This window comes from Acartia tonsa, chromosome 1 (assembly GCF_053477335.1).
Source record: "Acartia tonsa isolate MP-2025a chromosome 1, ASM5347733v1, whole genome shotgun sequence".
NCBI classification, from domain to species: Eukaryota; Metazoa; Arthropoda; class Copepoda; order Calanoida; family Acartiidae; genus Acartia; species Acartia tonsa.
Genome location: NC_137260.1, coordinates 47545643 through 47565666, shown reverse-complemented (window position 1 = coordinate 47565666; position 20024 = coordinate 47545643). Strand labels below are relative to the sequence as shown.

General features: G+C 29.9%; 1 protein-coding gene across 6 annotated transcripts in view; it reads left to right on the top strand.

Annotated features, from left to right (window-relative positions):
* Nca (neurocalcin homolog) overlaps positions 1–20024 on the top strand; it is a 116041-nt gene that overhangs the window by 28206 nt on the left and 67811 nt on the right. For 4 of the 6 annotated variants that reach the window (XM_080164085.1, XM_080164071.1, XM_080164078.1 and 1 more), the window contains exon 1: positions 962–1113. The exons of 1 other annotated variant lie outside the window; for it this stretch is intronic. The gene's annotated coding sequence lies outside the window, so the exon portion shown is untranslated. Of the gene's footprint in view, positions 1–961; positions 1114–13215; positions 13336–20024 lie in introns of those variants that run through there. One more of the 6 variants, XM_080164065.1, reaches the window with a different exon arrangement.

Genomic DNA, 20024 nt, shown 5'->3' with positions numbered 1-20024 from the left:
GTCTGTCCATAATCCAAGATAATTGCAGGTAAAACATCTGGTTTATAATTTACTTTGTCCTTACTTCGATTCTGTTACCTATTCATATTTTTGAGATGTTTAGCGAGTTTTAGTATAATAATTTGAAATACACTGCATAATAACAAACTTAAGATTTTCCATATTATATGGCTATACGTCCATGTCTATGTAGAAAAGTTTGCCACAATATATTACGCCTATGTGGGCACAATCTAGTAATCTAGAGCCTCAATCTTGATTCTATTGCCTTAGATTAGTTTTACCTACCTAATTTTTCAAGCAAAATATTCTTATATAACCTTCTGTAAGAGTTTGGCCTGTTTGCAAAATCTTGCAGTCTTTTTAAAAGCATTTTAATGTTAAAATTGTTAATTTAAAACTTTTATTGGATATCTAAAGGTCTCTTAATGATAAATCCAAAATTAAAGATTTTATTGGCATTAGATTTGCGAAAATGTGCTAATTCTGAATTATCAAACCTTTGTGTGTACTAGACACTTTTGTAAAAATGTGCTGACTGTCTTTTCAAAAGATTTTCTACTGCTTCAACTTCTCAGAGAAGGTTCATGTCTTTGAGAAGAAAAAAAAAATAGAAGAGGAATTGCACGAAGCCTAAAGCGTCCTCCGAGAAGTGGGGTACAATAGGGGGGAGGGTTGAGTAAGGTAACTTAAGTTCAGAGGATTACAAAAGAGGATGGAGGCTGGGAGTTGTTAGGGATGGGGAGGGGGATAAAGTAAGGATACAATTTTATAAGGGGAAATGAAGTTGTGGGGAGAGGGACGGATGTAATATAAAGGTATATTATTAAGGGGATGGGAGTAAGAAAAAAGGCCCGGGTGAAGTTGTATATAAAAGTGTAGGGAATCCAAGTATTAAGGAGGGGGATGAGATAAAAAGGGTAGCACGGCCATTTCTACTACCTGGTCTTAGCTTCAGTTGGCCATTCAGCGTGATACCGGTTTGTGTGGTCAGTATATTTGTCTCCTCTGACTGTGACACTACAATACAGATACGTTGTCTGTCATCAGACAGCTGTACTACACTGTGCAATTTTAATAACAATCGCTGCATATACTTGTGCATAACTCCAGGTATGTTTTACCTGTTCTATTTAAGTATGTATTGTGTTTTTGTTTAGTTAAATTTAAGAACATTATATTGATAGTATTATATGCCTGAATTTATGTCCGTTTACAGTTTGGTTCCTCTAGTATATACAATAATAATAGTATCTTGTATGTACATGGTATATAACTGAAGAGAATAATAGAAGAAATGATATTCTATAGGATGAAAACTAGGCATGGTTGGTGGTGAGGGTAGCGTGCCAGTTTCTAGAAAAAAAGTCTGATTCATAGTTTTAGAAGGAAAATTTATTTGCCTTGCACGAAATATCTTTTATTAGGCTTAAATATAAACAAAATAATCCATACTTTGTTTTTATTACGACATAATTTGTGAAAATTAGAATATAGAAATTTATTTTAATTTACTATATCTTCTGTTTTTTTTCCTGATTTGTTTAGGCTTCTCTATAAGTCCACCCTTCTACCTTTATGTTATATTCTTTCTTTTATTTCCCCTGGTAGTTTCAACTCTCTTCTCTTAGTTTATAAGCTTTATGCATGCATCAAATGCCTTGTTTTAGTTAAAGTGTCGCATCTGTTTTGTATTATGCATTATTTTAAGATGCTTTCTATGGAGATTATAAACTTTACTTAAAAAAACTAGAATCTTTGTTTTAATTTTAATTAAGTGGCATTTACGCCTTGTCTTAATTTTGTCAACATAAATAAGTAGTTATAATGTCATTAAACTTTCAATATTTCGATATTATGTCAGCTATGACCACTATTTGTAAAAGCTATATATTTGACATAATTATTGTTAAAAAATATTTTAAATTAGAGTTTTGACATTATGTCAGCCACGATCAATTTTTGATAAAGTCACATTGTCGACAAAATCCCTTAAAATTGCGAGGAAAGGTATTCCTTTTAATTTTGAAAGGGAAGATTTTAAACAAAAGTTCTTTTACTATTTGCTTCTTTAGTCTCTAGAGAAAAGGAAATTGTTTAAACTATTCATAAGCAATCTTTCCCTAAAAACTCAATTTATTTATTTTAAAAACGTTTTTTTTATTGAAACTGAAACATTTCTACTTTAATATGATGTTAACATGGGCTTTGCATAAATATTTCTAGAAATATTACATCAAACAGAAATGTTTATCACAAATACATTTAGCCTCCTTCAAATATAAAGTTTAACTCACATATGCTCATGTAGGTATACTTATTTTCATTTATGTATTGATATTTGAAGTTTGAAAATTTGGTATTTATTATTTCCTTGTTATTACTTTTCAAATTCGTTTTTAACTTTCCTTTTTATAAAATAACAATTAGAAGTCTATTATTGGGGCCAATGTGTATGTGGATATAAACGTCCTTGCTTTTGCTTACTAACAATAACAGAAAATTATTTTTTTTTGGTGGGACAACATTATATATTTTTTTTGCACAAAATTGTTTTATTTGCAAGCACCTAAGGGTATAGGGGTAAGTCAATTTAAAATACATTAATATTATTCCATTTTTTTCAGACTATTGTTCTTAGTTGAAGGAAAACATTTTTATCTTTCATTGGAATATCCCTGTATCCCTGATACTTAGGCTGGCTTACAAGGTGACTGCATTCTTTGTTACCAACTTGAATTACCTTTTTATTGTTATACCTAAATAAAGTCTTTTTTTATATTGTTGAGTAATCAAAGTAATATATTTGTATTTTTCTACTCTTATTTTTGCTATGGTTTTACCTTTATGTTAAAAATGTAACTTCTCAGAATTTGAAATGGACTATTGTTTATAGTTAAAATGCACTATTTAATGAAAATATGATCATTCGTCCCTATCGTCTTCAAGAGGTCAGAAAAAGATCTAAATCAGTCAATGACATTAAAAAAGGCATTCCTGAAAAGTAGTTCAAATTAGGACCAGCATATTCCTAGATTTTTGATTTCAGACAAAGAACCCTTTCTACTTTATATAGGACTAGCGGCTTCGCCCCTAGCCTCTAGGGGCTTTGCCCTAAGAGGTTTGGCCAACCTGATTTTTCGTATTTTAGATTTAAAAGAATTTTTTTTTTTTGGGGGGGGGGAATTGAGGGTGTTCCACCAAATAGTTATAAACCTTACTGAGACCTATGAGAAGCTACCCTGTAAAGGAGAACCTTATCGGTTCAGTGGATAATGAGATCCTTCGTTACAAAAAAAAAACATTACTACTTTATATAATAGGATTGTTTTTACTAATACCCAATCTTACTAGTATTCTATTTTCTAAGGTAATTTATTGCAGAATTAGCTTTCTTTTGTAAGTGCTATAAAATTCGCACTAAACATTTACACAAGTAAAACATAAACAATATATATCTACTCATCTGTAATACATTTAAATATATTCTATTCAGTGTATTTACATAATTTTCAGGGGGAAAGGTATGGTTAAAACTATTAGAATGAGAGTGTCTTTTAAAAGGTTTTATTCTCGTATTCCAAAAGACCGATTCAGTTATCCTTTTTAACTAACGTTTTTAAGAAAGATTCTTTAGGTCTATTATAGCTTACATTTAAAAGAAACCTCTACATGTTAGCTGAAACAGTTTTTTACATACATATTTTAAGAAGAAAATAGTTTTAAACTTGTGTTTTATGTAAATAAGCTTTTATACTTTTATTGTCCTTTTATACCACTAAAACTTTCTACTTGAACAGTTTGTAAGCTAAAGTTTACAAGATTAAGTTATATTTTTTTTTTTACTAATTTATCCCTTAAACCCTGATATACAAAATGTATTTTCCATACCTATACAAAAAGAGAAAATAAATTTTCTATAAGAACTGAATTTTGAATATGTACAGAAAATGGCAAACTACAGAGAGAATAAAACATTTTGTTTTCATATGGGCATATGATATTACAAAAATACAAAATATTCATTCTCCTATAATATGAATTACTAAGCTTTTTTGTCTTTAGCAAAGGATCTCGGTAACTGCTTAACTAATATGGTTCTCCTTTACAGTGAAGCTTCTTATAGGTCTAGAGATTGTTTTTAACTATTTTGTGGGAGGGTGTCTTCACCATCCAAATAAAAGATGACCCCTCCTTTCAAAAAATATTTTCTTTTTTTGTTTAAAAGTCGAAATGAAGATGTGGGGGGGAGGCTCTATGGGCGTAGCCGCAAGTAATTGATATAGTATCCTTTTTTTCTTTTAATTACAAAAACAGAAAGTGAATTTATGAGTTGTTTTGAATCTTAGCAGAGGGTAAAGTGATTTTTTGTTAGTAAGGTCGAATTGAAATGATAAAATGCATTTCTTTGGTCGGATTATTTTGGCTTTTTAGGCCGGTTAGTCCTAGGAATAAAGTAATAGGTAAAAAAAGTTAAAATATGTGAAGCAAAATGTTTTAATTACATTTAGAATTATGTTCTTTAGACTATACCAAAGCGTTTGATATATAATAATTAGTCTTTTCTTTTTCACTTATATTAGCGTAAACATTATTAGGTAAATTGGGTCTTATTTTCTTCTTTAATACTTAAAATTATAAAAATCAACCTTTTCTTCCATTAATAAATAATTATTTTACTTTTTATTAATCCTTTGATTTCTGATAAATGCAGAAACAAGAAGAAAAAAACAAAGAAGTAGGAATGTTCCAAAAATTTATTTTCTAATTAATGACAAAGTTCACTATTTTTTGGAAAACTAAATTCTTTTAATTAAACAAGGATGGCAACATCCATAGAACCGAATAGCTGAAATCAAACGGTAGAACAAACGAAAATGAACACTTGTAGAGTATCAAAACTTGATAAGCAGAATATTAATTAATTTTAAAAGTAAAAACTAAATTGTATTTAACGTTGTTGCAAAATTAATTACGTAAATGAAGGATTCTCTTTATGGACATACTCGCATTTTGGTACTTGATTATAGTGATCCTTCGCATAAAATATTGTATATTGTTGTCCTAGGAGTCATTGTCCCCAAAATCAGATAAAAATGATAAATATTATACAAAAAATTGATGTCAAAAAAGTTAGAAATCAGCATCTTTTATATGGACGGATTTACGCACCTTAATTATAGAAAAGCTTCACTGAAAGAAATATACGTCTTTTTCTTTTCTTTATTATAAAACTTAGCCTATTAGGAATTTGTACTTTTAACTTTTGTATTTACAAAGTAAATAAAGACGCGTGAAATTTTTTAAAAATTCAATAGGTAAAAAACCCAGAAAACATGACTTTTTTGTAATATTTTTACAGCTTTGGAGGGATTAATTATCAAGATCATAAAATAGATAATAAAACTTTGCATGTCTTGATATATTAAGATACTCGGTATAATGTCAGGGAGGGAGGGGACATTGGATAGTTAATTACAATAGTACCCAAAGTTTTATATTCACATTTTCTTATTCGTTAGCTCATTCATTGGTTGATAAATTAAGTAGATTGTCCGAAGGTTTGAACCACTAACTTTAATCTACAGAAGGGCTAATTTTATGTCTCATTATAAGGGATGTTCATAAATATATCAGCCATTGTCTTATCCCTTTAGATCCCTGGTATAATGTACAAAATCAAAGGCGAAGCTTTTAAATGATTCTGTTTTGTCTGTTAAAATCATGTATAGTTTTAAAAAGTAAATACCACTTTGTATGACTAAAAAACAGATCTACCTATAGTATAGATGTATATACAAATAACTTCTTCCCACCGTTTCCAATGAACCTTTTCGTCTGCTAGCAAATTGTTTTCTGCTACTGGCCATGGCCTGTGTTAATATTCCCGACACTATGGGTTGATTTTCAAAGAGCCAATTGAGAGGCGACACAAGGTCCTTGAGATGGGGACATACAGTTATTTAATCCCTTCCCCTTCTATTGTTTTACTGTAATGACTAAAACATGTTAAAATCTATGTGTAATTATTATATTGTTAGGTAGGTATTTTTTTTTTTTCAAAATTATTTTTTTCTCAAAAAATTATTTTTTTCTCAAAAAATAATAATATTAATATTAAGAAGCATGAATGATGTTTTTTATAAGTACCTAAGGGATTATTGTTAATCTTGCTTGTAATAAGGCTGATTATTAATATAAATTATGTGTATACAAATATTACTACAATATTTACAAACCATATAGTACTAAAGATTAACATATTTTTTAAGCAATGTTACTCTAGAATTTCGAATATCCGTTGTTAAGCTTCCATATTGGAGAAATATGATTTTCTCTGCTGGCAATTAAGATAGGGGGCCGATTTATTGTGAACATTTCTCTCTCGGTAGTGGAAGTTTAAAAAATATTTTTATTTTTTCATTTTTCTACCCGCGGACGACTGTCTATTATACCATACAACATTTTGTTTTATTGAATATATTCTATGATAAGGTGAGAGGGTTGTAAATTGTATTTCCTTTAATCTAGAAGCGGTTGCGTATTCTATTACTAAACATTGAAAGGAATATCTCCTCAAACGGATTTATTAAGCAACATATTTAGGTATTATAGAGGACAGTTTTCCGCGGATTAAAAACAAAAAAAATGTAAGATTGATTCCCTGTTTCTTAGCAATGGGGGGGCCGAAGACCTAGTTTAACAAAACTGGTATTAATCATATTATTTTTATTTCATTATTCGTAGAAAGTTGTCTACAATTTACGTTACGATACGTGGTTTTTCAGAATACCTCATAACAGGTTCTAATCCTGCGGATATTAAACGGTTTTGCAGCCATAATGAAAAATCATAAGAATTCCGTTTACTCTATAATTACAACATATTTGTTAAGCAGTTATCATAAAAAGAACAAAAAAATATGAAGGAAACATATTACCTAATAAATACCTAATAAAATATATACTACTAGCGGCTACGCCCCTAGAGGCCTCTAGGGGCACATAAGGGGGAGAGAGAAGTTGATTTCGACTACCCTTTTTTATTTTAGACTTTAAAAGAAATTTCTTTGGGGGGACTTATTTTGGGAGGGGAAGAGTCGACTCTCTCCCTCCAATTAAAATTTCACTTAAAAAAGAAAGGTGGTACCCTCACCCAAAATAATTATAAACCTTCCTTGGACCTATGAGAAGCTACCCTGTAAATGCGAATCGTATTGGTTCAGCGATTGGTGAGATCCTTTAGTACAAACTTACACACAAACAGATAAAATGACATCCTTTTACTTTATTATAAGGATATTTTGAGGAAAAACAAAGATAACATAACTCATTTAATTTTGGAGAAAAAAAACTGATTTCAAACATCCCTGACTTGTTAATATCCCATTTAGAATAAATAAACAAGAGATGAAGATGTAATATTGAAATTTTGCTGTGTAAAGTATTTTAAAATTTGCATATTGGTCAGCAGTTTAATTTTCTCTTTAATTCAACTTTTCTTTTCTTATTATATGATAAGGTTTCTTAATATTTTATTAAATTAACTAGCGGCTGTACCAATATTTTTTAGTGAAGGGATGACAGTAAAATAGCCTAAAGCTATCCCAAAAGATATCTCTAAAATTAAAATAGCCCATCATCAACCCGGCTATCCAATGTAAAACTACCCTAAAATGGAGAACTTAATCGGTACAGTGCAGTGGTAATAACGAACAAAAAAAACTTATTAGGTTTGATATCTAGGTACATTGTTTTTGATATTTTGTTGGTCGGTTTTGTTTGCTCTTTACTCTCCTTATATATTTCGATCAAAAAATTATGACAACCGACAATAGAGACAAACAAACCGACACACTATACTTAATTTATGGTTGAATGGTAGAAAGAGATAGAGCACCCTTGGCCCAAGTATTGAGGCAAATAAAAACTTCCAACATGTTATATATCAATACGAGAGAAAAACATTTTCGGCGGATTTTTGCTTTGTTATGTGCCGAAATATTCCATTAGGATTATTGACATCCTGGCCTTTTTAAGCTTAGTTATTTTTTATCAGAAAATAAGTTTACACATTTTTAGAAAGAAAATTTTCTAAATTTTTCAACTTTATTTCTCCACAACAATTTTTACTTTAATCTTGAAAAGTAAATTGTTGAAATTGGTTCAAAATTGAAATTATTTCAAAGTTTGTAATCCCCAGTTCTGTATCTACTGTCTATATATAGATCTTTATTTGTACCTTATTTGACAATTTATAGGTAATCGAACTTTTAATTATTAAGGTAAAAAAATTATGATGGATGCTTTTGTTGCTAATAGCAAAATTTACTAGCAAGTAACATTAAAAATTTAGGCGTTTTAGTGCTTTTTTTACAACAAAATTAAAGGCATCTAGGTATCCATAAAAGCAGAAACTTCGTTCCATACCTTGCGCTGTCAAAAATGTGCTCACAATAAATCTTGTAAATTGGTTTTCTGGAAGCTTCCTAGTATGTAATAATGATATTTTCCTAACGAATCCATTTGTTTGGAAAGTGTATTAAACATACCCCCCCCCTCTTTCAAGACAAAATTATTATACCAAAAAGTTTTGTAGGAGGTTTTTAGAATTAAAGGTCAATTGAGATGGTCTATTTTCTGTACCATTCCATTACCGTAAACCATCATGAGTTCTTCCATGTATCAACTGACCTAATTAATCCTTTCTCTTACTATCTTTAAACATAGAAAATATGGAAGAACGTGGGGGGGGGAGGGGTTGAGGTGGGTCCTCTAGCAGGAAATAAGATTTTGTGATATTTATCTGTGTTCCAATGCACTACTACTACTACCACGCTAGATTATTGTATTGGAGATTCCATACTTTTATTACTAGAAGTTAAACTTTTTACATTGTTTTAATTAATTCATAAATGCGTTTTCAAGTAGACAATCCATGTCTTAGTAGGTTATCGTTGTTATTGTTATTGATTCGAATCTCGGCCCCAATCGTGTCATAATTAAAGTTGTTCCTATTGTTGCTATGTTAGATGTGTGACATTGATTGATTATAATGGTAGGGGGAATGCCTTAGCTCAAATCTCAGATGTCTTAATCAGGTATAAGCTAAAAAATGCCAATCTTAATTGTTTTTTTTTTATTTCTCATTGGCATTCTATAGGGTACCACTAACCCATTTACTTTTTAGTACTTTTGATCTGGGATATAAAGGGATAAGACAATTGCAGATGATTTGATAAAATGATACACAAAATTGCCCATTCTTTAGAATACAATTAGTGGTTGAAACGTATGGAAACTCAATCAATAAAATTTCAATAAATGTCCTTAAAGTTGTTAAGCCAACGATTAAGAAAACGTTATTATAAAACTTTGTTGACTAGTGTAATAATCAGTTCATTGTCCCCTTCCCTCCTGTAAGAAAAGAATGTTTAACCTAATCTCTCTTTAAAAGATGATATTCTACTTCGAAGACAGTAATACATTATCTGTAAAATAAGGTTTATTTAAGATAAAACTTTAGGGGTATAAAAACAAATCGAAAAGGAGAATATTTTAAGCTAATACTATACCAGAAGAATAATTTACCAATGTACAACACAACCTTAAAAGGCTTGTAATTAACAATCTGAATCATTTACATTCTGCTACCATTACAGGCGCATAACACTTTTAGTCCTAAGATTAAAAAGTTGTCTGCAGACTGCTATACTAAAGGTTTAAAAGAACTTATGATTAAACTACTTGTTTTAAATAGTGATGGCAATCCGTCGAATTTTTGGGCCGGATTCGGGTTCCGGATTCTTAAAAGAATCCGTCAAAAAGTGGCGGATTCCATGCGGATTCCGGATTCTTATTTTTGGCGGATTCCGGATCTAGCAGTATTTTAAAAGGCTTTTAAAAAAATAAATGAAGCATGAAAAGCTGTGAAATGAAAATAAATATATTTTGTTGTCATGTGACCACTGTACAGCCAACTCTCAACTTCGTGGTTTATGTTGGAAGAGATGGAGGGTGAGGGGGGGGGGTGATCTTTGCCTTCAAAAAGAGAGTTGAAAGGAAAAACTCAAGACGCTAATTTTAGCCTACCAATTAAGAATCCGGAATCCGCTATTAAAAAACGGATTCCGGATTTGGATTCCAAAATTGGCCTAATAATTGGGCGGATTCCGGAGTCCGGATCCGGATTGCCAATTTTAGTTTTAAATATATTTATTACTGTCCTGAAATTTTGTTATGAGCCTACAGCAGTGAAGTGTTAAATTATGGACCATTATTTTCTTCAATACACCACTTACAACATTTTAAACATAATACTCCTATTTAAGATAATACACAATTAACATAAATCCTTTTTTTATGCTTCTTAAGCTAATATTTGCAGCTAATTAGTAAGAAAAAGTTGCAGGGAAATTAGATATTTGACCAAAAAATTATCAATCAAAAACTAAATATATTTCAAATTTACATGTTTTTTTTTGTATACCTACCTTACAACAAAATTCCTACAATGGAATATACATATGTATGTAATGCCATTTAAGCCTTTTTGAATTATTACAATTTTTCTGCTACAGAGAAAAATTTGTCATAAAATGTTATGTGCTGTAAGTTTTTTTTTACAATCCTAATCTTATTTCATGGTACTTGAATCATATGATTTTACTTACAGAGTTAGTAATTTTACATGCAAGCTTTTTGAGTATTAGACTGAATATTTTTTTATGTACATTTATATGCAGGTTAGGAAGGGACATTAGGCTTTTTATTGCACTAGTCCCCAAAGTTTAATAATAACGTTTTCTTATTCTTTGGGGACTGTATTAAATTTTGATTGGTTGGTTCTTCAAGTTGAGTGTCCAAACATTTCAACCACTAATTGTAATTTACAGAAGGGGTAATTTTGTGTATCATCATTGGGGTGGTACATTTATCGGTCACAGTCTTATCCCCTTAGATCCCCTGACATTAATGTTTTTAATTTTGATCAGACAACCCTGTTAATGTTAACTATTTATTCATTCAAAGAATTCATTTTATTCAATTTGTCCAAACTTTTTCCGTCCAACACAAAAATTCCACATTAGATGCAAAGGCTAATAAAAGAAAAAAATAAAAATTTAGAATTTGCTCAGCAACTAACAAAAAAGGCAAACTATGTATTTATTTCCAATTTAGTCTTTTTCTTATAGGGGGATAGGGTTTGTAGGATGCCGGATAATGGGGGGTTAAAATTGAAATGTTCCTTGCAATTAACTCATTAAAATTGGATATAAATGCATTTTAAATGCCTTTATTGGCCAGTATAATCACTGTAAATTGTAGCTTATCTATAAATTGTAACTTCAGCTTGCTTTCATATTTTTGTTTTTAACTGAATGATTTTGGTTATCGGTACTTTTGCATGACAATAACAACACAATGTTATTATATTCCAGGTTGTTTTTAGGTCATCACAAAAACAAAAAATTTAAAAAATAATTAGAAATCAATTGCGATCTTTTAATCAAAATACAACAGTTGACACCGGCTTTAAACTGATAAAATACCAGATAAGCAGGTATATAGTTGTACATCCCCAATGGTGATACATAAATTACCCTTTCTGTACAGTAAAAATTAGTTGTTGAAACTCTTGAACACTCAACCTAATAAACCAACCAATTAAAATTCACTAAAGTCTCCAAAGTTGTTATGCCAACTAACAAGAAAGTGTTATTATAAACCTTTTGGGAATGGAGTAATAAACAACGCAGTGTCAACCTTCTCTTTCAGTAAAATACACAAAGTACATTAATTTAAATAGATGCTACGCTACAAAATACTGAGGGAAGTATGTGTACTTTCAAAATTTAAAATCTCTGACGGGAAAGATAAATATTTGACGAAAAGTATAAATTTTGTTGATTGATCCGTCTTTAATTGAATTTAATATATTCATGTCAACATTGGAATATTTTTCAATCATTCACTACCCTAATACTCTATTTTTTGGCCTGTGTTCATTAATACTTTACAGTAGACACATCTTCTTTTTGTTGTAATTCCTGTGCTTTTAAGGTACACAATTATCTTTGTTTAGTAATGCTTCTGAAATCAATGACAGGTTCTTATTTTGCGTAATATTAAATTTCATACTAAAAAGAAATTAATTTATATCTGACAGCTACACTTTTTTAACACAAAGAAAAAAGTTTGAATTAGCAACAAAAATTGTAAAAAAAAATATTGCATTTAGGAACTTTTTGTTGTTTTAATTTTAAGATTTTATAATTGGATTGAGCAAAATATATTTCAAAAGTTGCATAGGTTTAGCAGTTAGGGGCTCTGTAGTAGAATTGAGTAGGGTAATAGCCTAAAACCATCCTGAGACATATCTAAAGCTTCCCTAAAATAGAGCACTCAATCAGTTTGGTATTTATCTAGATGTTAAGCTTGAGACAAAAAATCTTGATATAATTCAATATAAAAGAGGTAGGGTGTGTGTGTGTGTTGGTCTAACCACTTGTAAGTTATGACTCTTCTTTACAGTTAAGCTTGTTTTAGGTCCTGAGAGGTTTTTAACTATTTTGAGGGATGATACCTCTATCTCAAGCTATTTAGTTAAAATAAGGAAGCTTTTTAATTTAAAAGATAAGATTCCTTAGATATATATAAATTGAAAACTGTGAAAGAATGGCCTAACAGATAATTTAACTACATTGTTCATATTGCACCCAATGTAGACAAACAAGAAAACTTCAAACCATTACCAGCGCTGCAGTAATCACTTTTTATCAGAACTATATAACTAATAATTACTATCATATTATATTTGTAAAGTATTAGTTTTTGTTTGTACGTAAAGATCTAACTAACCACTGAACCGAACGAGTTGTAGAGTATCTACGTATCTTTTAAAAATTAAAGGTATGGCTCTGGTCTGTTGGTCACAGGATGAGAGGAAACAGTACAATAGGTGGATGGGCATTTTTAAAGGAGTTAACACTAAGAAAATGCATAAATAAGAGTAGGCGCAAGCATATGGAATGTTACTTGAAAAAGTAATTCACATGTGGCAAAGGTAGGAGGGGGGGAGGGGGTATTGGATAAGGGTAGGAAGTTGTGAAGTAAAAAGGTATAAAATCAGCTGACCCGCGAGCTGTGACCGTCCTCTTTTACTACCCTTTTACACTTTTCTCTCACTTCCCTTTTCTTCCTTTTTTTACACTCCTTTTTTGTTTATTACTCTGTTACTTTGCAGTGTGTTCAATATTAGCTCGCCCGATTTCAGAATAGTTTGTTTACAATTGTAGAATAACAAGCCAGGCCTGTCAAATCAGTTTTTGAGAAGGTAAATAGTTCAAATTTGTGTTAATGCCCAACATCTGGCAACATACTGTGAGAAATTGTTTATCATATCAATTTTTGTGAAAATAAAAAGCTTTGGGGGTAAACATTTCAAATTTTTTGTAGGTCAAGTGATAGAAAACTTTGTTACGTTTTTTTTCAATTTTCAATGAGAATCATGCTTATAAATGTAAAATATAAGTTAAGAAATAGGTAAAATATTTGGAAAAAATGTATTGGCTTACCTAATCAATGTTAGGCTAGAAATTATCAAATAATATTTTTTTTAATTTTATCTTTTTGTGCTTTTTAAAAAAAAGTAGTTGTAATTTTAAATTGGGATACATTTTCAGTTGTACAGTAGTATAATGTGATCAATTTATTTGTACATTTTTTGTGGCTGAAGCAAAATATGTGCAGAAAAAAACTGAAATACCTTATTTGACATTGGCATTGAAAAATGTGAAAAGAAAGACATTCGCGTATCATGTATACTTCATTTCAGATACTGATGCAAATTGAATACCTTAATATCAGAAATGAGAGGATAGGTAAATGGAAGATAAATTTGATATTAACTTTAAATTTTCTCCAAAACAGACTTGTTTATTTTAAATCATAGAAAAGATAAATCTGTCTACCATTTACTTAGCCCTTTATTCATAATTTAATTAATTGACTCTCTAAAACCAACAAAAACAACTAATTACAGTTTCTCTTCATCAATGGTGTATTTTTGGCTTCACTAACCAAATCTAATAGTTTTTTTGTTTAGCTTTAAAACTAAGGCTTTTATATATAAAATCTTTTTGTCTTTTAATATCATCAAATCATTATATTTTTCTTCTTCTCATAAGGTATTTCTATACAATTAACAACCCCTTACTTCCTGGGAATACACAAGCACACACAAAATTTAAACATTGCACAAATATTCTTTAAATTCTCCTCTGTAAATCTTTCCTGAGGCGAAATTTTAAAGTATGCTCAACAAATACACACACAGAAATATACACCCATTTAACATTTACAGAGTGTCACAAAGTTTCAATTTTAATTTCAAATTTTGCTAAACATATATTTATATTGACATTTACAGGGTGGGATACAATTTAATCTTTATTTTAAAGTATGCCCAACAAATACACACACAGAAATATACACCCATTTAACATTTACAGAGTGTCACAAAGTTTCAATTTTAATTTCAAATTTTGCTTAACAATATATATTTATATTGACATTTACAGGGTGGGATACCTTTATTTTAAAGTATGCCCAACAAATACACACATTGAAATATACTCCTATTTAACATTTACAGAGTGTGACTAGTATCAATTTTAATTTCAAATTCCATTAAACATTTACATTTACAGGGTGTCACAAAAATCAATCTTTATTTTAAAGTTTGCCCAGCACATACACACAAGAAATATACACTGATTAAAACTTACAGGGTGTCACACATCTTAATCTTAATTTTAAAATATACCTAACACATTCAACATTCACAGGGTGTTACAAAAAATTATCTACATTAATATTGTAAAGATTGCTTCACACCCATTTAACATTTGCAGGGTGTCATATGTTTCAATATTTATCTAAAAATGTACTTTATCAAAATATACACTCAAAATAAACAGTAAATTATTGTTTTGGTTAAAAACCAGTAAGCGAAGCATTTTCCATACACAAATAAGAACTAATGTAGATGTGAAGCACTTTTGAAACCTTCTAATGCCATCAAACCATTTTTTACTTGTTTTTTTTTGGTTATCACCATTTACATTTACTTGCACACATTTAAAATGATATATTGTATATAGGTAAGGTATAATGTATTCATTCTACTTAGTTCCACTACTATACTCTCTTTAAATTAATTTTCCTTTCATGTGTGTGTGAGTATGATTTAATTCATTTAATGAAATGATGAGAAGGATGGGCTAAAGTAATTAGAACAATATTAGGAATAATTTGAAAGGCATTTGTCCTATGTGGTTATTATTTCAGTTAGATTTAATTTTAGTTCATTAAGTACGGAAAGGGGGCTCTCTATGTAAGAGATTCTAGTTTTATTGTAACAAATTAACAATTTTAACAAGTTATTGTGAGAATATGGATGGTTTCCTTAAATTTTTTTTATCATTAAATAAATTTTCATTAAAAAATAAGTGAGTTCTTTTGTGAAATATTAGCTCTATATTCGGTTACTATTAGAACGAACAAGTAAAAAAATAATCCACAAAAAAAACTCTTATAAATTAAGTTGTTTAACTAAGTTTGAAAAAGGAACATAATTGCTGATATATTATGCAATCACTAGCGGCTGCGCCTTTTGCATCTAGGGGCTCTGTATCCAAAGGGTTATGAAGGGGTTAAGAAAGGGGCAGTAAAATAGCCTAACAAGATATAAAGGTTTATATCTAAAAATTCAAACCTAGGCTAAAACCATTCCTTGAAGTTTTCCTCTGAAATGAAACACAATCAGTTAAGTAGCCTATGATAAAAATAATAGGATTCACAACTATGTTGCAAGTTGTAATTAAACTTTCCAACAAAACCTAAGTATAAAAACGCTCCGCTACTAGAAAATGTTAATATCATATCCTTGTCAATATTGCTTATATGTTCTCTCATTGACGTTAGTAAGGTTTCGCTTTTACAAATATCTTTGACATGCAATGTAAACAAATAAAATTTATCTCAAATAAGGTATTTATAGTTTTATGTATCACAATTTATATTTGTTTCTAAGATTATTTTATAACTAACATTTTAATTGATGGCACAGGTTATTCTTATTGTCTGTAAAGTAACAGGATGTCTTATCTGTTTGAATTGAAAGATCTCGCCAACTTCTGGGCCGGGGCGCGTGTTTCAATTCCTTAAAATATTGGCTAACAAGTATTAATTTTTTTCTTAAACTTGTTAGGTGTTTGTGAGGTATGGGACATTGAACTTTAAATTATACTGGTACCCAAAGTATTAGGTATTACGATGATATCTTATTCGTTGACCGAAAAAACTTTGGGTACTTACATTGAGTTTAGATTGGTTGGTTCCAATTTATTTATATCGCAACTTTTCAACCTTTAATTTTCATCTACAGAAGGGTTATTTTGTTTGTCATCCTTGGGGATATATTAATATCAATTCATCGGCTAATGTTTTTTCCCTTATGGTCCATGGACTTATATCAAGCTATTTTATAACATTTGGTAATGTACTTTTATCCATATATGATAATGCAAACGATAGCAGAAATCTTCTATTTCTTTGTATTTGAATTATCTTAATAACATAAAAGGTTTTTAATCCGTTAAAAAATAAAGATACCATTTTTGCAAAAAAAGGTTAGAATTTTTCCTAGTATTAGCTTTTTTTCGCACCAGTTTTTTTGTTTGCAAAAAAATGTTAAGCAATTTGTACTTTATCGTCCTTGTAATTTTCAAAACTTCACAAAATAAAATACAAAATGTTATAATCTATTTTTTCTTGATTTTATTCCTTTTAAGTCATTATCTTATACAATATCCTGAAATTCTTTTATAAGAAGAATTTTCAGCAAATTGAATTTTGAATCAATTTTATCAGATGTGTGGTGAGTTATAATGGTTGTGTAGGTTTTAAATGAATAAAGAAACATGGATAAAACTTTTGAAATATTTTAATTTGTCTAAATCTGATACCAAACTGTTAGATGGTGATTTTATGTTTTAATTAATCTGTTAAAATTAAATGACTTTTCTATTTTTAGGTAAGTTTTATAGGGGTCCTGTTTAGAATTTTAACTATTAAGGTAATTATTTCTTCTTTAAAACTCAATTGATGGCACGATCCTGTATTACAAAAAGTTTAGTAAATATGAAAAAATCCCGGAAAGCATTAAATTCAAAAATTGCTCCCTATGAGCAGGTGATATGAAGATCAATTGGGGAAAAATACCTAAATCAATATCACCATACATCGCTATTTGCATTAATTTTTATCCATTTATTAACATCAAACGCTATGCAAATTAAAAAAATGTCACTTAAAAATTACAACAAATTATAAATTTTAACTTAGTTATTGTATCCTTTGAATTATCCAATGGTCTGAAAGTCAGGTTATATAGCTTAAACCATCAACCAAACCAAAGATTATCCAATAAAGTCACAAAATACATAAAGAAAATGCAAAAATAAATCTATGAAAGCATAGACAGACAACGTAATGAAAATAACATTATATTCTTAATGCCAACTTAATTAACAAACAAGGTTATAGTATATGCGAAACCTATTATGTCAAGAATTATTTATCATGTCTTAATTTATAGGTAACAATCTTTTTTTTCATATTTATTATTTTTACCCAAATAACTTGAACTTGTTATTGTTGCGCTACAATTTAGATTAACTAGCAACTAGTGCCCTTAGCATCTAGGGGATCTATATTCGAATAGGTATCGGAAACCTACCCAAGACTTAAATCTTAAAAAAGAATAGCTCAAAACCATTCCGTTACCAAAAATAGAGAAAGAAAGGTTTTTCTCGAATTCATTCGAATCCGGTGGACAGGAACCGGTTCTCATCCATACGAAAAAACTATGTCTAGCATCGTATTATATCCAGCTTTCTACGAATATAGAAATGTACAATCATAAGATTAAAACCAGTTTTTTTAGCCGGTGCCTTTGGCACCTCGGGGCTAAAAAAAATAGTTTTAATCTCATAATTGTACATTCTATATCCGCGGAAAGCCCTTTATAATACGATGCGAGAAATAACTATTAAAATCTTAAGCTTTATCCTTAATACTTTATGATAATAGGAGTTATTGATCAGATATTTTTTTTATCCATACCAGTTTTTATGTTAGGTTTAGCTTTATGTATTTATTTTCATAATCTGTTGTAACTTACCAACTTTAAGTAAATAGTTGTAGAAGTTGACCTGATGGAATATGCCTGTCACACATTTTTTGCAGGGATACACGGGTACACTCAGTTGAATATATTTGATATAATTTTTAGATACTGGTTGCTTTTTCCTTGAGGCGTTGGGTAACCAAAATATAGGTGTCTGTAGAACACTTACCCCCCCCCCCTTAAAAAAAAGTTGAAGGTTGTTGGTTTAAAAAAAAAGAGGTGGGAGGGTCAGTTCTGTGCCAAACAAGGCCCTTTAAGGGAAAACGGCAAATTATATTTTAAATTTTTATTTGGATTCAATTTCTTTTTTAGGGCGGTATTATGGTATTAACTTTAGACCATTTTTTGACGATGAATATTCCTTGAAAATTGAGCTCAATTAGACCAGAAGATAGCACGGCCTTAATCTTTATTCAGATTTAGGCACTTTGTGTAATTTTTGTTTATGAAAGACTTTGTTTTAAGTATGATATTTTTTTCTCGCATATTCTCATTTCCAATATCCCTCACAGCCATGGTTTGAACAGCAAAAATGTTTATAGTTTATGTGCAAGAAAATTCTTTACAAAACTTGACAATTTTTATTTTTAGAAATTTATTCAAAACGTTTTGGGTTGGTCTAGAAAGAAAATAAACTCTTGTATATTTTAAGATGGTTGGTTGGGGATATTATCAAAATATGACTTGATTATTAGTAAAGTTAAGCCAAAACATAAAGTAAGAAAAATCATTTTTAAAAACGGCTATTTTATTTTTACATTATTTTGTCCGTCTGTATGTCGGTCATGCATAAATAAACAAAAACCTTATTGTTGGGGAAATGTAATTTTCTCAACTGCTATTTTCTCAAATCCTATTTATGCGCATTTGCTCTATACATATTTTGTTGTTGTTGCTTTTGTTGTAGCCCTGAAGTTAGGACTCAGATGCACACAGAGACTGAAAGTCCGTCTATATTGTCCGTCTGGTCTGTCGGTTGGTTATGCTTAAAAAGACTATTATTTCAAAAAGGCATCAGAGCTGGATCTTTAAATCATTTCAATGGTGCGCCAAATCGGGGTGAGCCAACTTTTCACCAATGAGAGCACAGCATTTTACAAAATGCCGCGCTGTGATTGGCTGAAATTCGGCGCACCTTGATTTGGCGCACCATTGAAATGATTTAAAGATCCAGCTCAGTTTTCATGAAAAATATTTTTCACCAATTTTGATAGCATGTGTAAAAATAGTTACTTGACTTTCTGAATCTCTACCTACAGGCTTATTTGGAATAATTTTAATGTTAATTAATATATATATAGTTATAATCATGTTTATTAATTGACCACAAAAAAATTATTTGCAACTAAATTAAATGTTCAATTTAGCGAGGGTATTCTCACACATTTCAGAAGATTGGTATGCAATTATACCGCAAGGAGCCTGTTTTTTACATTAGCATATATTATTAGCAGAAGTTTGGGGAAAAGATAATGAACGATAAAATACCTCTCCCCCAGATCATAATAAAACATTGCAATTACTAGCTATTTTAGTTTGCTTGTTACTCCTCACATTCTTTAAAATGATAAGATACAAGATAATTTATGTTTACCTATTGCAAAGAAATATACACTCCATACAAAAAATAATAAAATGTGTTTCCCTAAAGTTACCGTAAATGTTAGCACACCGAGAAGATTTTATTTTAATTTGATGCATTTGTTTGAAATGTGCAAAATTAATATTATAGTTGGGAATGGATATCTGAAACTGATTGGTCACGTGACTTG